Genomic DNA, 22749 nt, shown 5'->3' with positions numbered 1-22749 from the left:
TCAATTTTTAGACCTCTTAGTTTCTCTAGCACTTTCTCCTTTGTGATGGCTACTATATTCAACTCTGCCCCCTGACTCTCCGGAATTGTTGGGATATTACTCATGTCTTCTACTGTGAAGACTGACGCAAAGTACTTATTCAGTTCCTCATCTATTTCCTTGTCTCCCATCACAAAATTACCAGCGTCGTTTTGGAGCGGCCCAATGTCAACTTTTGCCTCCCGTTTGTTTTTAATGTATTTAAATAAACTTTTACTATCATTCCTAATGTTACTGGCTAGCCTACCTTCAAATTTGATCCTCTCTTTCCTTATTTCTCTCTTTCTTATGCTCTGTTTGTTTTTGTAGCCTTCCCAATCTTCTGACTTCCCACTACTCTTTGCCACATTATCGGCTTTCTCTTTTGCTTTGATGCATTCCCTAACTTCCTTTGTCAGCCATGGCTGCCTAATCCCCCCTCTGATAACCTTTCTTTTCTTTGGGATGAACCTCTGTACTGTGTCCTCAATTACCCCCAGAAACTCCTGCCATTGCTGTTCTACTGTCTTTCCCACTAGGCTCTGCTCCCAGTCAATTTTCGTCAGTTCCTCCCTCATGCCCCTGTAGTTACCTTTATTTAACTGTAACACCTTTACATCTGATTCTACCTTCTTTCTTTCAAATTGGAGATTGAATTCGACCATATTATGATCACTGCCTCCTAAGTGCTCCCTTACTTTAAGATCTTTAATCAAGTCTGGCTCATCACATAACACTAAGTCCAGAATGGCCTGTTCCCTCGTGGGCTCCATCACAAGCTGTTCCAAAAAGCCCTCCTGTAAACATTCAATGAATTCCCTTTCCTTGGGTCCACTGGCAGCATTATTTACCCAGTCCACCTGCATATTGAAGTCCCCCATGATCACTGTAACCTTGCCTTTCTGACATGCACTTTCTATTTCGTGGTGCATTTTGTGCCCCCGGTCCTGACCACTGTTAGGAGGCCTGTACATAACTCACATTATGGTTTTTTTGCCTTTGTGGTTCCTCAACTCTACCCACACAGACTCCACATCATCTGACCCTATGTCGTTTAGTGCTATTGATTTAATTTCATTCCGAATTAACAAGGCAACCCCACCCCCTCTGCCCACCTCTCTGTCTTTTCGATAGGTTGTGAATCCCTGGATGTTTAAATGCCAGTCCTGAACCCCCTGCAACCATGTCTCTGTGATGCCTACCACATCATACCTGCCAGTCACAATCTGGGCCACAAGCTCATCTACCTTGTTCCGTACACTGCGCGCATTTAAATATAGCACCTTTAATTCTCTATTGACCGTCCCTTTTTGTTTTCTTAGTGTGGTGGACCTTGGTTTACTGAGCCTTTCCATACACTGTGTCATATTTTGTGGGATGGGGACAATCGTAACCACTCTTGAGTTTTGTCTGTTCGCGTTTTTTTTGTATTCCTAAGCAGCTACGCTCCCCGCTGATTACTTCACCTCTTGGTTCCCTGACTTTCCCTTCCCCCCCAATCTTTAGTTTAAAGTCCTATTGACCACCCTATTTACTCTTTTCGCCAGAACACTGGTCCCAGCTCGGTTCAGGTGGAGACCATCCCAACGGTATAGGTCCCCCCTGTCCCAAAACTGATGCCAGTGTCCCATGAAAAGGAACCCCTCATTCCCACACCACTCTTTCAGCCACGTGTTAACTTCCCTTATTCTTGCCTCCCTATGCCAATTTGCACGTGGTTCAGGCAGTAATCCGGAGATTATGACCCTTGAGGACCTGTTTTTTAATTTGAATCCTAGCTCTTTATAATCTCTAAACAGGTCCTCTTTCCTAGACTTGCCTATGTTGTTGGTACCGACATGGACCACAACAACTAGACCTCTCCCTCCCTCTCCAGTATCCTTTCAAGCAGGTCAGAGATGTCCCGCACCCTAGCTCCGGGCAGGCAACATACCATGCGGGACTCTTTATCCTGCTCACAAAGGATACTATCTATCCCCCTGATAATAGAATCCCCTACAACTACAACTTGCCTATTTACTCCCTCCCCTTGAATGGCCTGCTGAACCATGGTGCCTTGGTCAGCTGACTCATCCTTCCTGCAACCCTGTTCGCCATCCACCCGGTGGACTTCTATAAAAAATTTGCAACAGCAATGGCCCAGCACTTGCGGGAGCTGTTCAACGACTCGCTATCGAGAGGAACCCTGCCACCCACACTGGCCTCAATATCACTGATCTCTAAAAAGGACAAAGACCAGACGGAGATGCAGGTCATACAGATTCATCTCACTCCTAAACACTGATGCCAAAGTTCTGGCGGAGGCCCTGGCGAGGTGACTGGAGAGTTGCCTGCCAGAGGTAGTCGCGGAAGATAAGACGGGCTTTGTCAGGGGCAGACAACTAATGCTGAACATCAGTCGCCTGCTGAAGGTGGTAATGACCCCACCTGGGGAGGAGACACCAGAAGTGATCATCTCCCTGGACGCAGAGAAGGCCTTTGACACAGCCGAATGGAGGCACCTCTGGAACGGTTTGGATTTGGACCGGGGTTCACCTCATGAGTGAAACTACTGTACAGCGCTCCCATGGACTAACGCCACCAGCCACCAGGAGGTAAAGCAAGACCTGCGGAGGTGGGACTCACTTCTGTTCTCCCTGGTAGGGAGAGAGCAGACAATCAAAATGGACATACTGCCTAGGTTCCTCTTCCTGTTCAGATCCCACCCGATCTTCATCCCCAAGGCCTTCTTCACTAAAATAGAGAACCTAATCATGGTGGGTGGCGCGCGCGGGGGGGGTGGGGGGAGGGGGGGGGGAATAACTCCAGGATCAGAAAGAATGTACTTCAAAGAAGGAGGAATGCGGGAGGCCTTGCCTCCCAAACCTCCCATTCTACCACTGGACAGTACCGCAGGAAGGGTACAGGGATAGGTGAAAGTTGGGAGCGGAATAGGTTAAAACAGAGGAAAATTCCTGCACGGGGACATCCCATTGAACATGGCCCCACTCCCATTCGCCTCAGCCTGAGACGCAAGAAGCCCAGTGGTAGTGGGCACACTTAGAACATGGAACCAATTGAGACACCGCTTCGGTTTGACCACAATGTCCACCATGGCCCCCACCTGCAAGAATTTGTAATTTTGTCACCCTCCCCACCAAGACGATTGATGCCTCCTATAAAAGGTGGAGACAAGATGAAGGGGCACTGACAGGAGAGGACCTATACATAGATGTTAGAATCGCAACTCTTGGGGAATGTACGGATAGCTCCAGCTCCCGAAACGGAATGAGCTACAATATATACAAATAAGGAACTTCCTCCAAATGAAGTCAGCAACGTTCCCCGGCTAGTAGGATACTCTCTCCTGGACAGATGTCTGACCGCAGGCGAGCTAGGGGATGGCAACTGTGTGGACATGTATGTTCAGCTACTAGAGGAGGTACGGTCACCACTGGACAAGACATGGGAGAAGTGGGAGGACGTGTTAAGCATAGAGATAGGGGAGGACTCTGGATCGAAGCCCTGCACAGGGCGAACTCCACCTCCTCATGCACAGAGCTGAGCCATGCGCAGCTAAAGGTGGTGCACATGACGCACTTAACTAGAATGCAAATGAACAGATTCTTCCTGGAGTACAAATGTGAACGGTGCCAGGGAGGCCCGGCCAACTATACCCACATGTTCTGGTCTTGCCCCAAACTCGTCGGGTACTGGACAGCCTTCTTCGAGGCCATATCCAAGGTTGTGGGGGTGAGGGTGGAGCCATGCCCACTCTGGCGGTCTTCGGGGTTTCAGAGCAGCCAAAGCTCTTTACGGGGAGAGGCGCAGACGACCTGCCCGTTGTCTCCCTTATCGCCCGCCGAAGGCTCCTGCTCGGCTGGCGATCAGCAGTGCCACCCAAGGCCACAGAGTGGCTGTCCAACTTGGCAGAGTTCCTCAAATTGGAGAAAATAAAATACCTCATTTGGGGATCAGGGGAAGACTTCCACAACACGTGGATGCTATTCATCAGCCTGGTTCCAAGACCTGTTTGTGACCTGCAACCAATAAGTAAGGGAGGGGAGGCGGAGTGGGAACGAATTGGACATTGGAAGGAGTGATGAAACAAAAATAGAAATATACATAGAAAATAGAAGCAGGAGGAGGCAATTCGGCTCTTTGAGTCTGCTCCGCCATTCGTTATGATCATGGCTGATCATTGAGTTCGATATCCTGATCCTGCCTTCCCCCCCATATCCCTTGATCCCTTAAGCCCCAAGAGCTATAGCTAATGCTTTCTTGAAATGACACAATGTTTTCACCTCAACTACCTTTTGTGGTAGTGAACTCCACAGATTGAGCACTCTCTGGGTGAAGAAATTTCTCCTCACCTCAGTCCTAAAAGGTTTACCCCTTATCCTCAAACTATGACCCCTAGTTCTGGATCCCCCCACCATCAGGAACATTCTTTCTGAATCTACCCTGTTTAATTCTGTTTGAATTTTATACATTTCTATGAGATCCCCCCTCACTCTTCTAAACTCCAATTAATACAATCCTAAATGATTTAGTCTCTCCTCATATGACAGTCCCGTCATCCCAGGAATCAGCCTGGTGAACCTTCACTGCACTCCCTCCAGAGCAAGAACATCCTTCCTCAGATAAGGACCAAAACTGCACACAATACTCCAGGTGTAGCCTCACCGATGCCCTATACAATGCAGTAAAACATCTCTATTCCTATACTCAAATCCTCTCGCTACGAAGGCCAACATACCATTTGCTTTCTTTACTGCCTGCTGTACCTGCGTGCTTACTTTCAGAAACTGATGCATGAGGACACCAAGGTTTCGCTGAGTATCCACCTCTCTCAATTTGCACCCATTCAAATAATACTCTGCCTTCCTATTTTTGCTACCAAAGTGGATAACCTTACATTTATCCACATTGTACTGCATCTGCCATGTATATGCCCACTCACTCAGCCTGTCCAAATCCTGCTGAAGAATCTCTGCATCCTCCTCACAGTTCACCCTCCCACCCAATTTTGCATGATCTGCAAATTTGGAAATACTACATTTAGTTTCCTCGTCCAAATCACAAATATATAATGTGAACAGTTGGGGTCCCAGCACAGATCCCTACGGTATCCCACTGGTCACTTCCTGCCAAACTGGAAAAGACCCATTTTTTCCAGCTTTTTGTTTCTTGGCTGCTAACCAGCTTTCTATCCATCTCTGATGCTGACCACAATCCCATGTGCTTTAAAGAGGGTGGGGGAACAGGGGAAAGATGGGAGCGGGGGAGGATATGGAGGGGGGGGGATAGGAGATGGGGGGGTGGGGTGAAGACACCGAGGCAAACACAGGGCAAGCAGGGCAGGGGAGCCAGAAGGGACAAAGGCAAGGGCACACATGGGAGCGACCACAGCAGCAAAGCTGAAGCACGCACAATCGATGCCAAATTCAACGCCTGGCATGTTCTAGTACCAGGGGGCATCAGGGACATAAGTAAGGCAGTATGGTTGCGGCAACTGACTTCCGGGGGCTGAATAACAGGGGCCCACATACCACTACACAGGTTCCTGTTCTTGAATGTATAAAGGTTTGTTTGTCCATCATTATACCCATTTTGTAGATTCCCATTTTTCTTTTTTCTTTTTTTTATTGTGTTATCCATAAAAAATGTTACTGTAAATAATTGTAAAACAAATAAAAATGCATTTTAAAAAGTTTAATTTTATTCACAATGAAGTTTTGTTTTAAAAATACCCCAGCCCTATTCCTTTATGCAGTCACTCCTGGAGAGAATCATTCTTTCCACATAGTCTTACAAATAAACTAAAATATTGGTGTTTCGGTCCAGTCTCCGAGCCATTGTTGGGGTCTGGTCTAGGATCGTAATAGTTAATAGATTTTGGGGTATTAAGGGACATGAGGACAGTGCAGGAAGGTGGAGTTGAGATAGGGAGATCCCCCACAGTGACCTCCCACAGGGACCCCTTGCCTAAAGGGCCTCCTCCCCCACAGACTACCCCCCTCCCCAGAAAAGAGACTCCTGTCTGGAAGCTGGTGAGCAGTCCACACAAGGGCAGTGAGAAGAATTACAGATGGAACACCTACCTTGCAGCTCCACATATCCATTCCTGGAAGGAGAGCAGCTGTGATCTGCTAATAGTTCCCACATATCCATTAGCTGCAAGCCATTCATAGCTTTCTAGTAGTGCTCTGTGATTGACAGCTTCTACAAACCATCTGCAGCTATGATTCATGCATCTCTCTTCACAGTTCAGTGGCGTAAGTGGTGAAACTCCAATGTTTGTAAACATTGACCACATCAAAGAGAGGTAAGTGCAGTGAAATCATATGCTTGAGTGATTGGAATGCGCTTTGTGCTTGGAATGCACTTACCCTTGGCCCATAGCGAGGTCAACCATGCCAGGGCCACGTTGGTAGACACCACAAGTGATCCGCACCCACGTGATTCCCGGGCGCGGGGACCAGAAACTCACGAGCGGCTGGAACTTAGGACACCGGGCCTGCTAAATAGGTGGAAATGAGTCATTAAGACCCATTTGCACTTATTTACATCCCCCTGCTGGCGCACATCATGGACCTCGTTCACAGTGCCAGCGGGGGTCGGAGCATCGTGTTCGGATCAGTACCCCCGGCGCCAATCCCGATTTTCCCCGACGACCGATTCCCCGTACCATTGCATTCCAAGAGAATCCTGCCCAAGGCGTTTTGCAACTTATGAAGAAGATAAAACAAAGGAGTATAGGGTTCATTCGTCTTTGGTTGGTTTTGCTGAGGTGATTGCACCTTGTGGCCATTTTGTTTTGCTGTCTTCCTGGGTGTAGTTGTATGGAGCAGATTTCCATGTTTTTCTCCAAAAGATCTCAATCTGCAGTAGACTTCTCTTATCAGGATGGTTGTTTTGCATATCCTAGCACAACATTTCTGAGATAGAGAGAGCAAACAGCTTCTACTGCCTGTTTCAGTACAGCATGGTTTTGATCTCTCTGCTGTTTGATAAACAGTCCTGGAAAGTGCCCTATTGGCTTGATATTCCAGAGAAATTCTATTGGTCCATGTATGCTGCAATCATCACTTTATAACAGGCAATTTTGATATCTCATCTCCGAAATATTTGCAAAGTTTCAGGATAATGTAAAGCCAACAAGATATGGGGTCTTTCATGCTCCCCAGGGAGTTGAGTGTCTTTTTTTCCCATCCCACTTGTTGGCATACAAGCTGCAGATTGTAGACGCCTGGGCAGTCTCCATTCTCTTCAAAGGGTTTCAGTTCTTAAAAAATCCAGCCAGGGAAAAAGAAACATTGGAAATTGCATCTTTAAAAAAACACATCCCCAGAACATTATGTACTGTTACTGCCTTTTCGTCCTTCAACAGCAGCTTCCAAATCCGTGACCTCCACCATCTAGAAGGACAAGTGTTACAGCTACATGGGAACAGCACCAGGTTTCCCCCCCAAATCACACACCATCAGAACTTGTAAATATATCGCCGTTCTTCACTGTCGCTGGGTGAAAAATCATTGAATCATAGAGTTCAGAGTAGGCCCTTCATCCCATCCCAAGCCTGCACCGGCAAAGGAAAACAACTCAAATCCACACTAATCCCACTTCCCAGCACTTGGTCCATATCATTTTTAAAATATTTTAAAAATAAATTTAGAGTACCCAATTTATTTTTTTCCAATTAAGGGGCAATTTAGTGTGGCCAATCCACCTAACTTGCACATCTTTGGGATGTGGGGGCGAAACCCACGCAGACATGGGGAGAATGTGTAAAGGCCCATATCCTAGAACTCCTTCCTGAAGAGCACTGTGGGTGTACCTACACCACATAGGCCCCAGCGGTTCAAGAAGGCAGCTCACCGCCATCTTCTCAAGGGCAATTAGGGATGGGCAATTACTGCTGGCCTAGCCGGCGACGCCCACATTTCAGAAACGAATAGAAAGAATTAAATTTAAATTCCCCAGCTGCAGATGGTCAGATTTGAACCCTTGTCCCCAGCTGTTCAGTCCTGGCCTCTGGATTATCCTCCAGTGTACCACGCTGCTTCCATACACCAATTTGTAATTTATAATTTGTCAAACATTAAATCGCAAGTAATAACACACGATTTATGTACACAAAGCCTCCATTTTCATTTCCTAATTTGCAGTTATTAAAATTATTAGCCAGGCAGTATTATTCTACTGGAACATTTCTCAGACTGTAAATCAAAGTACTTTTGGATTACATATTCCACAACTGCTCATTCATTCATAAAGGATAATTAAATCTTGTAAATAGTTAGAAATTACATTTTATAACTCTAACATTAGTGATTGTAGAAAAAAACGACGAAGACACAGGGCAGGATCTATTGGAAAGGTTTCTAAGTGTGGTAGTGAGCGGTAACAGCAACTGTTTCCTGATGGCCGACCGGCGAGGTCGTCAGCGGTATCTGACGTTAATTAGGGTACTTAATGATGTCCCACGGGCTTCACGCTTGTAAAGACTGCCCCACCCCCCCCAGCTGATTCGCCTGGACCACTCTCGGCAGCTCCCTGTTAACGAGGAGGAGCAGCACTTAAACCGATCCTGCTGAGCAGACCCCAGACCGCACGCAGCCATGCCACCCAGCTGACCAGCTCCACGATTTGGGTATGTCTACCTGGCATGACTCTTGGACATGGTGGAGTCAAGGCGGGATACTTTATTCCCCCAAGGGGATTGGAGGGTCAGCTACAGGGCAGCCAGTGCCTCCTGGGGGGCAGTGGTAGCGGGCGGCAGAGTGAGGAGTATCACCAGGAGGACCACCACCCGGTGTCACAAGAAGCTCAACATCCTCCACCGGGCCGACAGGTGAGTTGGCATTAGCCCCATGGAAACGGTCCCATCTGCCACACTGCCCCCTGACACCACAAACACTCTTCCCCCCCCCCCCCACGGCCCTGTAGTTGGCACCGCACCACCCCCGCCAGCACAATATCGTGCCTGTATCCCAGCACACCCTGACACACCGCACCCACGCCCAGCGGCAGTGCCCGCATCTGTCCCCTGCCAGGCTATCCTCACTCCAGCACTGCATGAAGTGGTCGGCTCACAATGCCCTCTCTCTGTCCCTGCAGGAGAAGTTGGCCCACAACAGACAGGAGAGGACTCAGACAGGCGGCGGGGCGCTGGAATTAGAGTCCTCATCCACCCCCTACTAGGAACGGGCCCCGAAAGTTGCGAGGGTGGCTGAGGACAGATGAGTTACCGATGTTGAGATTGGCCTGCGCCGTAGAGGTGAGTTTCCACCAGCCCCCATCCAGATGCCCTGTCACCCAGCCGCCCGTCTGGGCCCTCTCCCGTCCCCAGTGCTGCGTCCCAGCTCTTGTGTGTATGGTTGCTGGCTGCTACCCCTGCGGTTGAGGAGCCTCCAGTGTTCAGGCAATGTGTCTGGGCCGTAAAGTCTGATCGGGATGCCGGCAGTAATACCCACCTGTGATATAGCACGTCTACAGGGGTATCCATTTGGGAGCTGTGGAGTGCTCATATTATTAATATTACCAATTCTCTATTAGTAGCCACAGTCCACCACGGTCAGTGAGGGTTAAAGTGACCTGCACCATTTTAACACAGATCGGGCTCTGTCATGGGGGTGTTCGGTGGGATGAACAGGCAGAAGCTGAAGTCGCCCCTGGTATGGGTATACACGATCCTGGGGGTGGCATGTCGGATCTGAGTTCCCTACCGTCCCACCAGCCCAGGAGTGACCCCCCCCACAGGTGGCGGCTGACACTGCTGACAGGGCCCGACCCCCCTGGGAGTTCCCACATTCCCCTCCCAATTAGGCTGATTTCCCGATCTAGAAGATGGCTACTCACCTCCTCCAATGCACTAGCTTCACATTTTTAAATAGGTGTGCTAAACGGCACCTGTGTGACTACTCGCTGGGAAGCCAGTTAGATCACGGGAGCTGTTAGATCAGGGATCCTTCCCGTTAATGGGATTGGCCGCAATTGGTGATTATTGGTTTCTCACCACGCCGCTGTGGAATCTTGATCTCACCAACGGAAGTGAGCCAGTTCAATTGGAAACCGATTGGCGCCTGGCATGCTTCCAGATTTTGGACTTTCCCACGATCTAACCGGCCCACCCGGATTTGTGCCCAGCACAGCCGTTAGAGCGCGCCTACGCACTTTTCTGCACAAGATCTCATCTAATTCTCTGGGTTTATATTAATCTGCAAAACTACTTTTAAGTAAACAGTGGAGTTGGGCAATGGAACACAGATTCAAACTAGTGAAGATAAATTTATGACAGATATAAGAAAGTCTTTAATTCTTGTACAGAGTGATCAACACTTCAAATGGATGGCTTGGCAAAAGTCTTGGAATAATTTAAGAAATAATTTAAGTGCATAAATGGGAAAATTGCACGATTGGTCTGAATAGGTTAATTAAGGGCAGCCAGATAGGTTTTCCTATCCATTAGGATCTTGTAAAATCTTTGCTCCCATGTCCCTCAACAGTTAATTCTATAATTATGTTGATATTAGTTATCAATTGATGCCCTGGAGAATTCTCTGCATTTGCACTCTGGTGCACCTGTAATCTTAGGGCAAACAGATCACATGTGTTAAAAGATGACAGCATTTTGGAAGTGAGTTCCTCATGTAAGTACAATGCATCCAAATCTCCTGATCTTTTCTATCCCGCGATCAAGCCTTCTCTCCAAATTAATTTCTGCCCATCAAACCAGCCATGCCACTGACTGTCACACACGGGCCTCCACCAATTGTGTTTATTCATGGGCCTCCACTTTGCAACCAGACTTTCAAAGTTGGTTTATTTCTTTTTCAGTTGCAATTTTTAAATTCAAATACTCACTGCTCTGTATTTTCTGCTTCTTTGAATTAATGTTGTGACATAAATATAAATCATATTAAAAATGGGGAAACGTTCCTGTTTGTAGGTTCTTAAACACACTGCGCTGGTTAAATGAATCGAAAATTGGGTCGGGGACTGGGGGTGAGAAATGTGTTCACATAGCCCAGCTCCTGGCACAATTCCCAAGGGGCAGGCAACCTGCACTGTCCGCATGGGGTTCTGCATTGATATCATTAAGGAACCATGCAGGTAGCATCACAAGGCCCTGCCTGCTCCCCGGGGGATAGATGTGGTCTGCCTATCTCTGTTATAGTAAAAATTCAAGCCTTAAATTGCTCTGGGATTGGTATTTGATATTTTTGATGTCCACCCATTTTTAATTTTATTTGAATGAGGGGTAACCTGACATTACCAAAATGAGCACAGCATAGGGTGCAGGACACAGGTGAAAAAAAAACCGATGTCACACATTTTTCGAAAGAGAAAGTGTTAAATCGATTTAAAAGCCTTAATTTGCACTGCAGATCTGATTGGTGCTCCTGTGAACTTCTCAGTCTCTCAAGCAGTAAATACAGTTCTGCTCACTCCTCTCTAGAAATCCCCTGGTCTGCAGTAGCTATCGAATATACAGTGGTGAATCTAATTCCACAACAGGAACATACATACTGATACGTTGCCATGCTCTCTTCCTAAAAATAATGGAAATAATGAAAATCCATACATAATATTAATTGTGAATGTTTTAAAAACTGCGTAGCCACATCCACCAACTTCCACTCAAATCAGCTCAACATAAACAAACTGCTGCTCCATAGAATTTGGACTCATTTTGATTATCCATTTAAATTTCACCATGTTTTACAATAATTTATCAGCTAAACACACAAACATAATGACATACAGCAAATTACTGATTAATGTGAATTCATTGCAGCAGGCTCACTAATATGAACTGCAAAAACATAATGAGCCTCACATGTACAGGGGAAGGCAATTAAGCCACTACAGGTGACCTATTGTGTCAGGGGGAAGTCAGTGATCCTGAATAAGTCCAGAGCCATGATCTTCTGAGGCCCCACAGGCAGCACGGGGACTCATTGATAGCAGGCAAGAGTACAGAGGTGGGGCCTTCAGAGTCACACACTTCCTTCACACACAGACCAATTTTCCAACAGCTGGATGTCAAAGAACAGCTCAATGCCGGTAAGCAAATTACCACTTTATAAAACAGAATTATTCGAATAAGGTTACATCATGAATTTTTCAATTTAGCAGAATATCATGTTCTTTGTCGAGTCAAACCTGAGTGTACCTCTGAAAAACGAGTCTAGGGCTTTACACATGTCCTTACAACAACTGTGTGGTGACCAGAAACTTAGGCAGTTTTTAGTGAATCTCGTTTCCTTGAGGTGTTTTTATTTCATTCTATAGTCTGTGATATTTAGCGATAGTTAACTGCATCCAAATAGAGCCAGTACTACTGCAGTTAAAATCAAATCAAAGAAGTGGAATCTGTTTGGGGTTTAAAATCATGCTGTTTTTTGCAAAAATATACTTTATTCATAAAATTGCCATAAAATTATGCCAGGAGCTGGTCTATTGCATTCGCTGCTCCCAATGTGGTCTCCTCTATATTGGAGAGACCAAACGCAGACTGGGTGATCGCTTTGCTGAGCATCTTCGGTCTGTGCGTATTCAGGACCCTGACCTTCCCGTTGCTTGCCATTTTAACAAAAGACCCTGCTCCCATGCCCACATGTCTGTCCTTGGCCTGCTGCAATGTTCCAGTGAAGCTCAACGCAAACTGGAGGAACAACATCTCATCTTCCGGTTAGGCACGCTACAGCCTTCCGGTCTCAACATCGAATTCAACAACTTCCGATGATTAGCTCTCCCCAGCTAGACCCATTTGTTTTCATCCCATTTCATTTCAACTGTCTCTTACCATTTATTTCTTTCTTGTCTTTCTTAATATATATTTACCACCCCCCCCCCCCAATCTTATCCACCTTTCCTTACCCTTCTCCCCTTTGCTTCCCCTTTCCCCTCCCCTCACATCTCCATCTGTCACAGTTCACCCTCTGATGTTAGTTTCTCTGCTGTTTGGCCTTTCACACCTTTTGTTCTCTCTGGGGACTGCCATTAGCACACTTTCCCTTGGTTTCTGTGGCCATTAGCAGTTTCTCTGGGTTTCTGTGGCTATGACTCATCTTTCATTCTCACTCCACAGTATAAATATTTCCCACTTTCTCTGTCTGTTAGCTTTGACAAAGAGTCATCGGACTCGAAACGTTAGCTCTTTTCTCTCTCTGCAGATGCTGCCAGACCTGCTGACATTTTCCAGCATTTTCTCTTTTGTTTCAGATTCCAGCATCCGCAGTAATTTGCTTTTATTCATAAAATATCTGGAAGAAACATTGCAAAACATTGTCATAACAGGAAAGTGTGATGATAATCACATTTTCTCCTGAGATCAAGACGCACTCTGAGGTGCTTCAATTCATTTAAATATTTTTGTTGCAGAGGGTACAATTATGTTCAAACTATACACATTGGTCATGTTACACTCAGGTGTTTCAATACAGTTTCATACAGTTATGATAAAGGACACAATCCGAAGGGTTTTACATGCCAGCCCCTCAGTGTATATATTCTGAAAGTTTTTACAGGGTGATATTTCCCCATGCTCATTCTGTCTTGGCGCCTGCTGCCCCAAGTTTTAGTGCGTCCCTCAGCACGTAGTCCTGGACCTTGGAATGTGCCAGTCTGCAACACTCGGTTGGCTGCACGCGAAGTCCAACACGTTTTGGGCAGACCAGTACGAGTTGATGACCCTCCAGCTACAGTTGATGTTTGACTCGGTGTGCGTCCCTGGGAATGGCCCTTGGGATGAACTTCGACAAATACCACTGCATCTCTCTCCAGACTGTCTTTGCAAAGGCACATTCCACAAGGAGGTGTGCGACCACCTCTTCCCCACAGCTGCTGCTTCGAGGGCAGCGTGCAGTGGCGCAGAGACTTCAGGCATTCATGAAGGATCTGACAGGGGGGCCTTTCTCACCACCAGCCAGTCTTGGTGATTGTTTGAAAGTTCTGGCAATGAGGTATTCCGCCAAATGACCTTCACAGTCTGCTCAGGGAACCATCTGACTTGATCCACCATCTCCTTTCCCAGAGGGCCTCGAGGGCATTATTTGCAGACCAGTGCTTGATGGACTTGTGGCCAAAGGTGTTTTTGGAACAAACATTTCTCACAAAGGATAGGTGTTATGGCATGGTCCACGGCAATGTGGCCAGGCCTATCCTTCGCAACACCGGGGACAGATAAAACCTCAGTACCGAGGTGTTTGCGTACCGAGGATATAAGCACAGCTTGATGCAGCCGCACACAAAGCCATGAGGATGACATTGGGTACGTTTCTCTCTCCCTCATCCAGAGAGTTGTTTCTGGTGTCCCTTCGGACATGATCCGTCTTTGATCTCCTAATGAACTTGAAGATGGCTCGGGTGACTGCTGCAGCGCAGGATTGGGGTCTGGGCCAGACCAGCAACACCAAGAGCACCTCACACCTGATGGCCATGTTCTTACCCACAATGGAGAAGGAGCGTCTCTCCCGCATGCCCAGTCTCTGCCTCACCTTGACAATACACTCCTCCCAGTTTTTGGCAAGTGCCCCGGCCTCCCCAAACCATATGCCCAGCACCTTGAGATAATCTGACCCGACGGTGAAGGAGACAAAGGATTGGTCATCCAGTTCCCATGGAACATGGCTTCACTCTTGCGATGGTTTTCAAACTGACCTCAGACGTTCATCAGACTGCGCACCAACATCGGATCTGAGCAGAAGACGGCTCCGCTGCCTGGGATTGTCACTCATCTTATGTCAGAATCCTTCCTCATGCACACAGCAAAAGATTCTATACAACACACAAACATGATAGGGGAGAGAAGGCAGCCCTGCCTGACTTCAGATTTAATCTGAAAGATTTTGCACCCTTTGATTGAAACTGCGCTGTTGATGATTATGTAGACCACTTGGACTCAATGGCAGACTCTCTCCCCAATCAGATTTTGGAGAGCACATCCATTGTCTGTGTGTGTGTGCAATATCCAGTCAAACACGTTCTTCTGATCCAAGCTGAAGAGGAAGGCGTCCACCCTCTAATCCTGCACAATGTCAATTGTACCCCTGAGTAGCGTGAGGTTGTCAGAGATCATCCTGTCAGGTGCAGCACAGGTCTGGTCAGGGTGGATCACCGACACTGGAGCAGACTTGACCCAGTTGGCAATGACCTTGGCAGAACTTTGTAATCCTCATTCAACAGTGAAGTGGGTCAAATATGGGCTTTTGGACGCAGACGGATTTAGATACCTTCAGGTGTGGAGCTGGGTTCAGCAATTTATTCCGGCCTTTCCGGTGGTTCAGCCTTGTTGGAACGGATCTTATCCTGCGCAGGATCAGTGGAGGGTAGTACATCCGGGATGTACCAGCGTATAGCAGGGGAGGAGTTCGGTTCGTTTGAGGGGACAAAGGCAAAATGGATGGAGGAGTTGGGGCCGATGCTAGAGGAAGGGGTGTGATGTGAGGTGTTGAAGAGGGTGAATACTACATCGTCTTGCATGAGGTTGAGCCTCATTCAGCTAAAGGCAGTTTTCCGTGCTCACCTCACTAAAGCGAGAATTAGCCGCTTTTTGTGAAGGGATAGAAGATAGGTGCAACCGTCGTAAAGAGGGTGGCCTGCTCATCACATGCACATGTTCTGGTCGTGCCACAGGTTGGTGGAGTTTTGGGGGGGCTTTTTTGACACCATATTGGCGATCCTGAATGTAGAGATGAAACCCTGCCCACTGGTGGTGATTTTCTGGAGTCTCCAAAGTGTCGGAACTGCGGATGGGAGCAGGGGCTGATGTCCTGGCCTTTGCTTCGTTGGTGGCTCGGAGGCGTACCTTATTGAGCTGGAGCATAGCGGCACCACTGCTTCGGCTCGGCTGGTGATTTGATGGAGTGTGTGTGTCTCGAGAAGGTCAGATACACCTTGAGAGGGTCGTTTGAGGGGTTTTATCGAAGATGGCGACCATTCATAGTGTATTTCAAAGAATTGGTCTCTGCTAGAGTTTAACAAGTTTTATTTGTTTACAGGGGGTGTGGCGAGGAGCCAAATACAACTCAGCTGAAAAGCCATCGCTTTGGGGAGTTTTACTCATCTCAAAGGTGTTGACGGCCTTTGCTGGCTCATCCAGAGTTAGCGGTTTGTCCAGGTTCTCCTGCTCGCTGTTGTTTAAGACCTCTGTGATAGACGATAGGAAGGTTTGGGAGGCCATGCTGTCTGTTGGCTCCAGGTCATACAGTCTGGCACGGTGGCACAGTGGTTAGTGCTACCACCTCACAGTGCCAGGGACCCAGGTTTGAATCCAACCTCGGGTAACAGTCTGTGTGGAGATTGCACAATCTCCCCCCCCCCCGCCCCCGGGGCCCACACACACGTCTGCATGGGTTTCCTCCGAGTACTCCAGTTTCCTCCCACAGTCCAAAGATGTGCATTGGCCATGGTGGAGTGGCCATGCTAAATTGCCCCTTAGGCTGGGGTTACAGGGCGGGGGATTGGACCTAGGTAGGCTGGTCTCTTGAAGTGTTGGTGCACTTGATGGGCTGAATGGCCTCTTTCTATACTGTAGGTATTCTTAAAAAAAAAGAACCATAAGGTATAGGAGCAGAATTAGGCCAGTTGGCCAATCAGTCTGCTCCACCATTCTATCATGGCTGATATGTTCCTCATCCCCACTCTCCGGCCTTCTCCCCATCACCCCATATTCCCTATTAATCAAGAAATCCCTTCTCAAGAACACTAGATTTGTGCTTGAGGAGCTGTTACCTACAGGACTACAGACCAAGAGCCAGGAGGTGGAATGAGACAGAATAGTTTTTTCTTAGAACATACAAACTAGGAGTCGGCAATTTAACCTCTCGAGCCTGATCTACCATTCAATACGGTCCTGGTTAATCTCATCATGGCCTCAACTCCGACCCGTTCTCCATAACCCTTCAACCCATTACTAATTAAAACTCTGTCCAACTCCTGCTTAAATTTGCTTATTATCCCAGCATCCACCGTACTCTGGGTAGCAAATTACACAGATTCACCACCCTTTGGGAGAAGTAGTTTCTCCTCATCTCTGTTTTAAATTTGGTACCTCTTATCCTGAGACTGTGACCTCTCGTTCTAGAATGTCCCACAAGAGGAAACATCCGCTCCACTTCTACTTTATCCGTACCTTTTTTTCATCTTGTATACCTCAATTTGACTTTCCTTCATTCTTTTAAATGAAGGGTATAAGCCGAAACTGTTCAATCTCTCCTCATCTCTGGAATCAATCTAGTGAACCTCCTCTGAACTGCCTCCAAAGCCACTACATCTTTCCTCAAATAAGGAGACCAAAACTGGACACAATACACCAAGTGCGGTCTCACAATCCCTTGTACAGTTGCATCAATACTTCCTTACCTTTATACTTTATTCCTTTAGCTATAAATGCCAATGTTACATTTGCCTTCTTTATTACCTGCTGTACCTGCGTGTTAGTTTTCTGGGACTCGTGCATGAGGACACCCAGACCCCTCTGCACCAGAGCGCCCCAAAGTCACTCCGTGTTTAGAGAATAAATTGCCATTCCATTTTGCTGACCAAAATGGCTGACCTCACATTTATCCACATTAAACTCCATCTGCCACATTTTGGCCTACACACCTAAACTATCTTTATCCATTTGTCAGGTTCTTATTTCCTCATTGTGACTTACTGTCCCACCTATTTTAGTGTCAACTGCAAATTTGGCTATAGAACCTCTTTTCTTGAATTAAATCATTAATATAGATTTTAAAGAGTAATATATATACATATATATTACTCTTTTGAGCCAGCCGAGTTGTTTTTTTTTTTTTTTTTTTTTAAATAATATTTTATTGAAAATTTTTGGTCAACCAACACAGTACATTGTGCATCCTTTACACAACATTATAACAATACAGATAATAATGACCTTTTTTATTTAAACAAGAACAAAAGAAAACAACAACAAATAAATAAATATTAAATAACAAAAATAAAAACTAGCCCTAATTGGCAACTGCCTTGTCTCAGGCCACACCCCCCCCCCCCCCCCCCCCACCCCCCAAGTTCTGGGCTGCTGCTGCTGCCTTCTTTGTTCTCCCCTATCTATCTTTCCGCAAGATATTCGACGAACGGTTGCCACCGCCTTGTAAACCCTTGAGCCGACCCCCTTAGGACGAACTTAATCCGCTCTAACTTTATGAACCCCGCCATATCATTTATCCAGGTCTCCACCCCCGGGGGCTTGGCTTCTTTCCACATTAGCAATATTCTGCGCCGGGCTACTAGGGACGCAAAGGCCAAAACATCGGCCTCTTTCGCCTCCTGCACTCCCGGCTCTTGTGCAACCCCAAATATAGCCAACCCCCAGCTTGGTTCGACCTGGACTCCTACTACTTTCGAAAGCACCTTTGTCACCCCCATCCAAAACCCCTGTAGTGCCGGGCATGACCAAAACATATGGGTATGATTCGCTGGGCTTCTCGAGCACCTCGCACACCTATCCTCCACCCCAAAAAATTTACTGAGCCGTGTTCCAGTCATATGTGCCCTGTGTAATACCTTAAACTGAATCAGGCTTAGCCTGGCGCACGAGGACGACGAGTTTACCCTGTTTAGGGCATCTGCCCACATCCCCTCCTCAATCTCCTCCCCTAGCTCTTCTTCCCATTTCCCTTTTAGTTCGTCCATCATAGTCTCCCCTTCGTCTCTCAATTCCCTATATATATCCGACACCTTACCGTCCCCCACCCATTTCTTTGAGATGACTCTGTCCTGCACCTCTTGTGTCGGGAGCTGCGGGAATTCCCTCACCTGCTGCCTCGCAAAAGCCCTCAATTGCATGTACCTGAATGCATTCCCTTGGGGCAACCCATATTTCTCGGTCAGCGCTCCCAGACTCGCAAACTTCCCATCCACAAATAGATCTTTCAATTGCGTTATACCTGCTCTTTGCCACATTCCATATCCCCCATCCATTCCCCCCGGGGCAAACCTATGGTTGTTTCTTATCGGGGACCCCCCCAGTGCTCCGGTCTTTCCCCTATGTCGTCTCCACTGTCCCCAAATCTTCAGTGTAGCTACCACCACCGGACTCGTGGTATAGTTCCTTGGTGAGAACGGCAATGGGGCTGTCACCATAGCCTGCAGGCTGGTCCCCCTACAGGACGCCCTCTCTAATCTCTTCCACGCCGCTCCTTCCTCCTCTCCCATCCACTTACTCACCATTGAAATATTAGCGGCCCAATAATACTCACTTAGGCTCGGTAGTGCCAGCCCCCCCCTATCCCTACTACGCTGTAAGAATCCCTTCCTCACTCTCGGAGTCTTCCCGGCCCAAACAAAACCCATAATACTCTTTTCTATCCTTTTGAAAAAAGCCTTCGTGATCACCACCGGGAGACACTGAAACACAAAAAGGAATCTCGGGAGGACCACCATCTTAACTGCCTGCACCCTCCCTGCCATTGACAATGCTACCATGTCCCATCTCTTGAAATCTTCCTCCATCTGTTCCACCAACCGCGTCAAATTTAGCCTGTGCAATGTGCCCCAATTCTTAGCTATCTGGATCCCCAGGTAACGAAAGTCTCTTGTTACCTTCCTCAACGGTAGGTCTTCTATTTCTCTACTCTGCTCCCCTGGATGCACCACAAACAGCTCACTCTTTCCCATGTTCAATTTATACCCTGAAAAATCCCCAAACTCCCCAAGTATCCGCATTATTTCTGGCATCCCCTCCGCTGGATCCGCCACATATAGTAGCAGATCATCCGCATATAAAGATACCCGGTGTTCTTCTCCTCCCCTAAGTATTCCCCTCCATCCCTTGGAACCTCTCAGCGCTATCGCCAGGGGCTCAATCGCCAGTGCAAACAGTAATGGGGACAGGGGACATCCCTGCCTTGTCCCTCTGTGGAGCCGAAAATATGCCGATCCCCGTCCATTCGTGACCACACTCGCCACTGGGGCCCTATACAACAGCTGCACCCATCTAACATACCCCTCTCCGAACCCAAATCTCCTCAACACCTCCCACAGATAATCCCACTCCACTCTATCAAATGCTTTCTCGGCATCCATCGCCACTACTATCTCCGTTTCACCCTCTGGTGGGGCCATCATCATTACGCCTAACAACCTCCGTATGTTCGTGTTCAGCTGTCTCCCCTTCACAAACCCAGTTTGGTCTTCATGAACCACCCCCGGGACACATTCCTCTATTCTCATTGCCATTACCTTGGCCAAGACCTTGGCATCTACATTGAGGAGGGAGATTGGTCTGTAGGACCCGCATTGTAGCGGATCCTTTTCCTTCTTTAAAAGAAGCGATATCGTTGCTTCTGACATAGTCGGGGGCAGTTGTCCCCTTTCCTTTGCCTCGTTGAAGGTCCTCGTCAGTAGCGGAGCGAGCAAGTCCAAATATTTTCTGTAAAATTCAACTGGGAATCCGTCCGGTCCCGGGGCCTTTCCCGTCTGCATGTTCCTAATTCCTTTCACCACTTCTTCTACCGTGATCTGTGCTCCCAATCCCATCCTTTCCTGCTCTTCCACCTTGGGAATTTCCAGCCGATCCAAAAACTCCATCATTCTCTCCCTCCCATCCGGGGGTTGAGCTTCATACAATTTTTTATAAAATGTCTTGAACACTTCATTCACTCTCTCCGCTCCCCGCTCCGTCTCTCCATCTTCGTCTCTCACCCCCCCTATTTCCCTCGCTGCTCCCCTTTTCCTCAATTGGTGTGCCAGCAATCTGCTCGCCTTCTCTCCATATTCATACTGTACACCCTGCGCCTTCCTCCATTGTGCCTCTGCAGTGCCTGTGGTCAGCAAGTCAAATTCCACATGCAGCCTTTGCCTTTCCCTATACAGTCCCTCCTCCGGTGCTTCCGCATATTGTCTGTCCACCCTCAAAAGTTCTTGCAACAACCGCTCCCGTTCCTTACTCTCCTGCTTCCCTTTATGTGTCCTTATTGATATCAGCTCCCCCCTAACCACCGCCTTCAACGCCTCCCAGACCACTCCCACCTGAACCTCCCCATTGTCATTGAGTTCCAAGTACTTTTCAATGCATCCCCTCACCCTTAAGCACACCCCCTCATCCGCCATTAGTCCCATATCCATTCTCCAGGGTGGACGCCCTCTTGTTTCCTCCCCTATCTCCAAGTCTACCCAGTGTGGGGCATGATCCGAAATGGCTATAGCCGTATATTCCGTTCCCCTCACCCTCGGGATCAATGCCCTACCCAACACAAAAAAGTCTATGCGTGAATAGACTTTATGGACATAGGAGAAAAACGAGAACTCCTTACTCCTAGGTCTACTGAATCTCCACGGGTCCACCCCTCCCATCTGCTCCATAAAATCCTTAAGCACCTTGGCTGCTGCCGGCCTCCTACCAGTCCTGGACTTCGACCTATCCAGCCTTGGTTCCAACACCGTGTTAAAGTCTCCCCCCATTATCAGCTTTCCGGTCTCTAGGTCTGGGATGCGTCCTAGCATTCGCCTCATAAAATTGGCATCGTCCCAATTCGGGGCATACACGTTTACCAACACCACCATCTCTCCCTGTAATTTGCCACTCACCATCACGTATCTGCCCCCGTTATCCGCCACTATAGTCTTTGCCTCGAACATTACCCGCTTCCCCACTAATATAGCCACCCCCCTGTTTTTCGCATCCAGCCCCGAATGGAACACCTGCCCTACCCATCCTTTGCGCAACCTAACCTGATCTATCAGTTTCAGGTGCGTTTCCTGTAACATGACCACATCTGCTTTAAGTTTCTTAAGGTGTGCGAGTACTCGTGCCCTCTTTATCGGCCCGTTAAGTCCCCTCACGTTCCACGTGATCAGCCGAGTTGGGGGGCTTCCCCCCCCCCCCCCTTGCCGGTTAGCCATCATCTTTTTCCAGCTTCTCGCCCAGTTCCCACGCGGCTGTATTTCTCCCAGACGGTGCCCCCCCGCCCATCCTTTCCCGCACCCACTCCCCCCTTTCCCCAGCAGCAGCAACCCAGTAATTCCCCCCTCCCCCCCCCCCCCCGCTAGACCCCCCGCTAGCGTAATTACTCCCCCCATGTTGCTCCCAGAAGTCAGCAAACTCTGGCTGACCTCGGCTTCCCCCCGTGATCACGGCTCGCCCCGTGCGGTGCCCCCTCCTTCCTGCTTCTCTATTCCCGCCATAATTATCATAGCGCGGGAACCAAGCCCGCGCCTCTCCCTCGGCCCCGCCTCCCATGGCAGCCAGCCGAGTTGTTGAAATGAGCAGTAGTCTCCTTGTAAAGATAAACTAATTTATTGAGTAATATAAACAAATATTGTGAATTCCGTTTAATTAATACTCAACTAGTAAAACAAAGAAACAATTGTAGAGATAACTAATTAAATTATATAATACAATGCTTTGATAACTGATAACTTCTTCTCTCTCTAGCTTTCCTATGTCTGTTCTCTCTGCGCTCCAGGTACACACTCCTTCAGAAAGAGCGGGAAAGCTATTTATATAGATCCTGATAGTGAGACATCTAGTGTTCAATTGCCTGTACTAGCATTAAATATATTGATATACAGAGATCACTACATCCCCCTTTTTTAAAACATTTTCTTGCAAATATTAAAAGAAAATTTTACATTTGAAATGCAGTGGTTACATAGTACAGCAATTATGTAACAGTTCACAAATTCAGTCGATTTGGTCTTCTTCTTCTCCTTGTGAATTCTCTTAATCTCAAAGGTGATGAAGAAGTTTTAATGTCCTTGTTGCAAGGAAAAATC

General features: G+C 47.6%; 1 long non-coding RNA gene across 1 annotated transcript in view; it reads left to right on the top strand.

Moving 5' to 3' along the window:
- The first annotated feature begins 11972 nt into the window (after positions 1 to 11972).
- Positions 11973 to 22749, top strand: part of LOC140387747 (uncharacterized) — an 88185-nt gene continuing 77408 nt past the window's right edge. Inside the window, exon 1 of the long non-coding RNA XR_011933996.1 lies at positions 11973 to 12069. This is a non-coding gene — a long non-coding RNA (uncharacterized lncRNA). The remainder of the gene's footprint in view (positions 12070 to 22749) is intronic.

The sequence above is a fragment of the Scyliorhinus torazame genome, chromosome 13 (assembly GCF_047496885.1).
Source record: "Scyliorhinus torazame isolate Kashiwa2021f chromosome 13, sScyTor2.1, whole genome shotgun sequence".
NCBI classification, from domain to species: domain Eukaryota; kingdom Metazoa; phylum Chordata; class Chondrichthyes; order Carcharhiniformes; family Scyliorhinidae; genus Scyliorhinus; species Scyliorhinus torazame.
The sequence above is the reverse complement of the archived record's forward strand: the minus strand, read 5'-3'. Positions and strand labels throughout refer to the sequence as shown.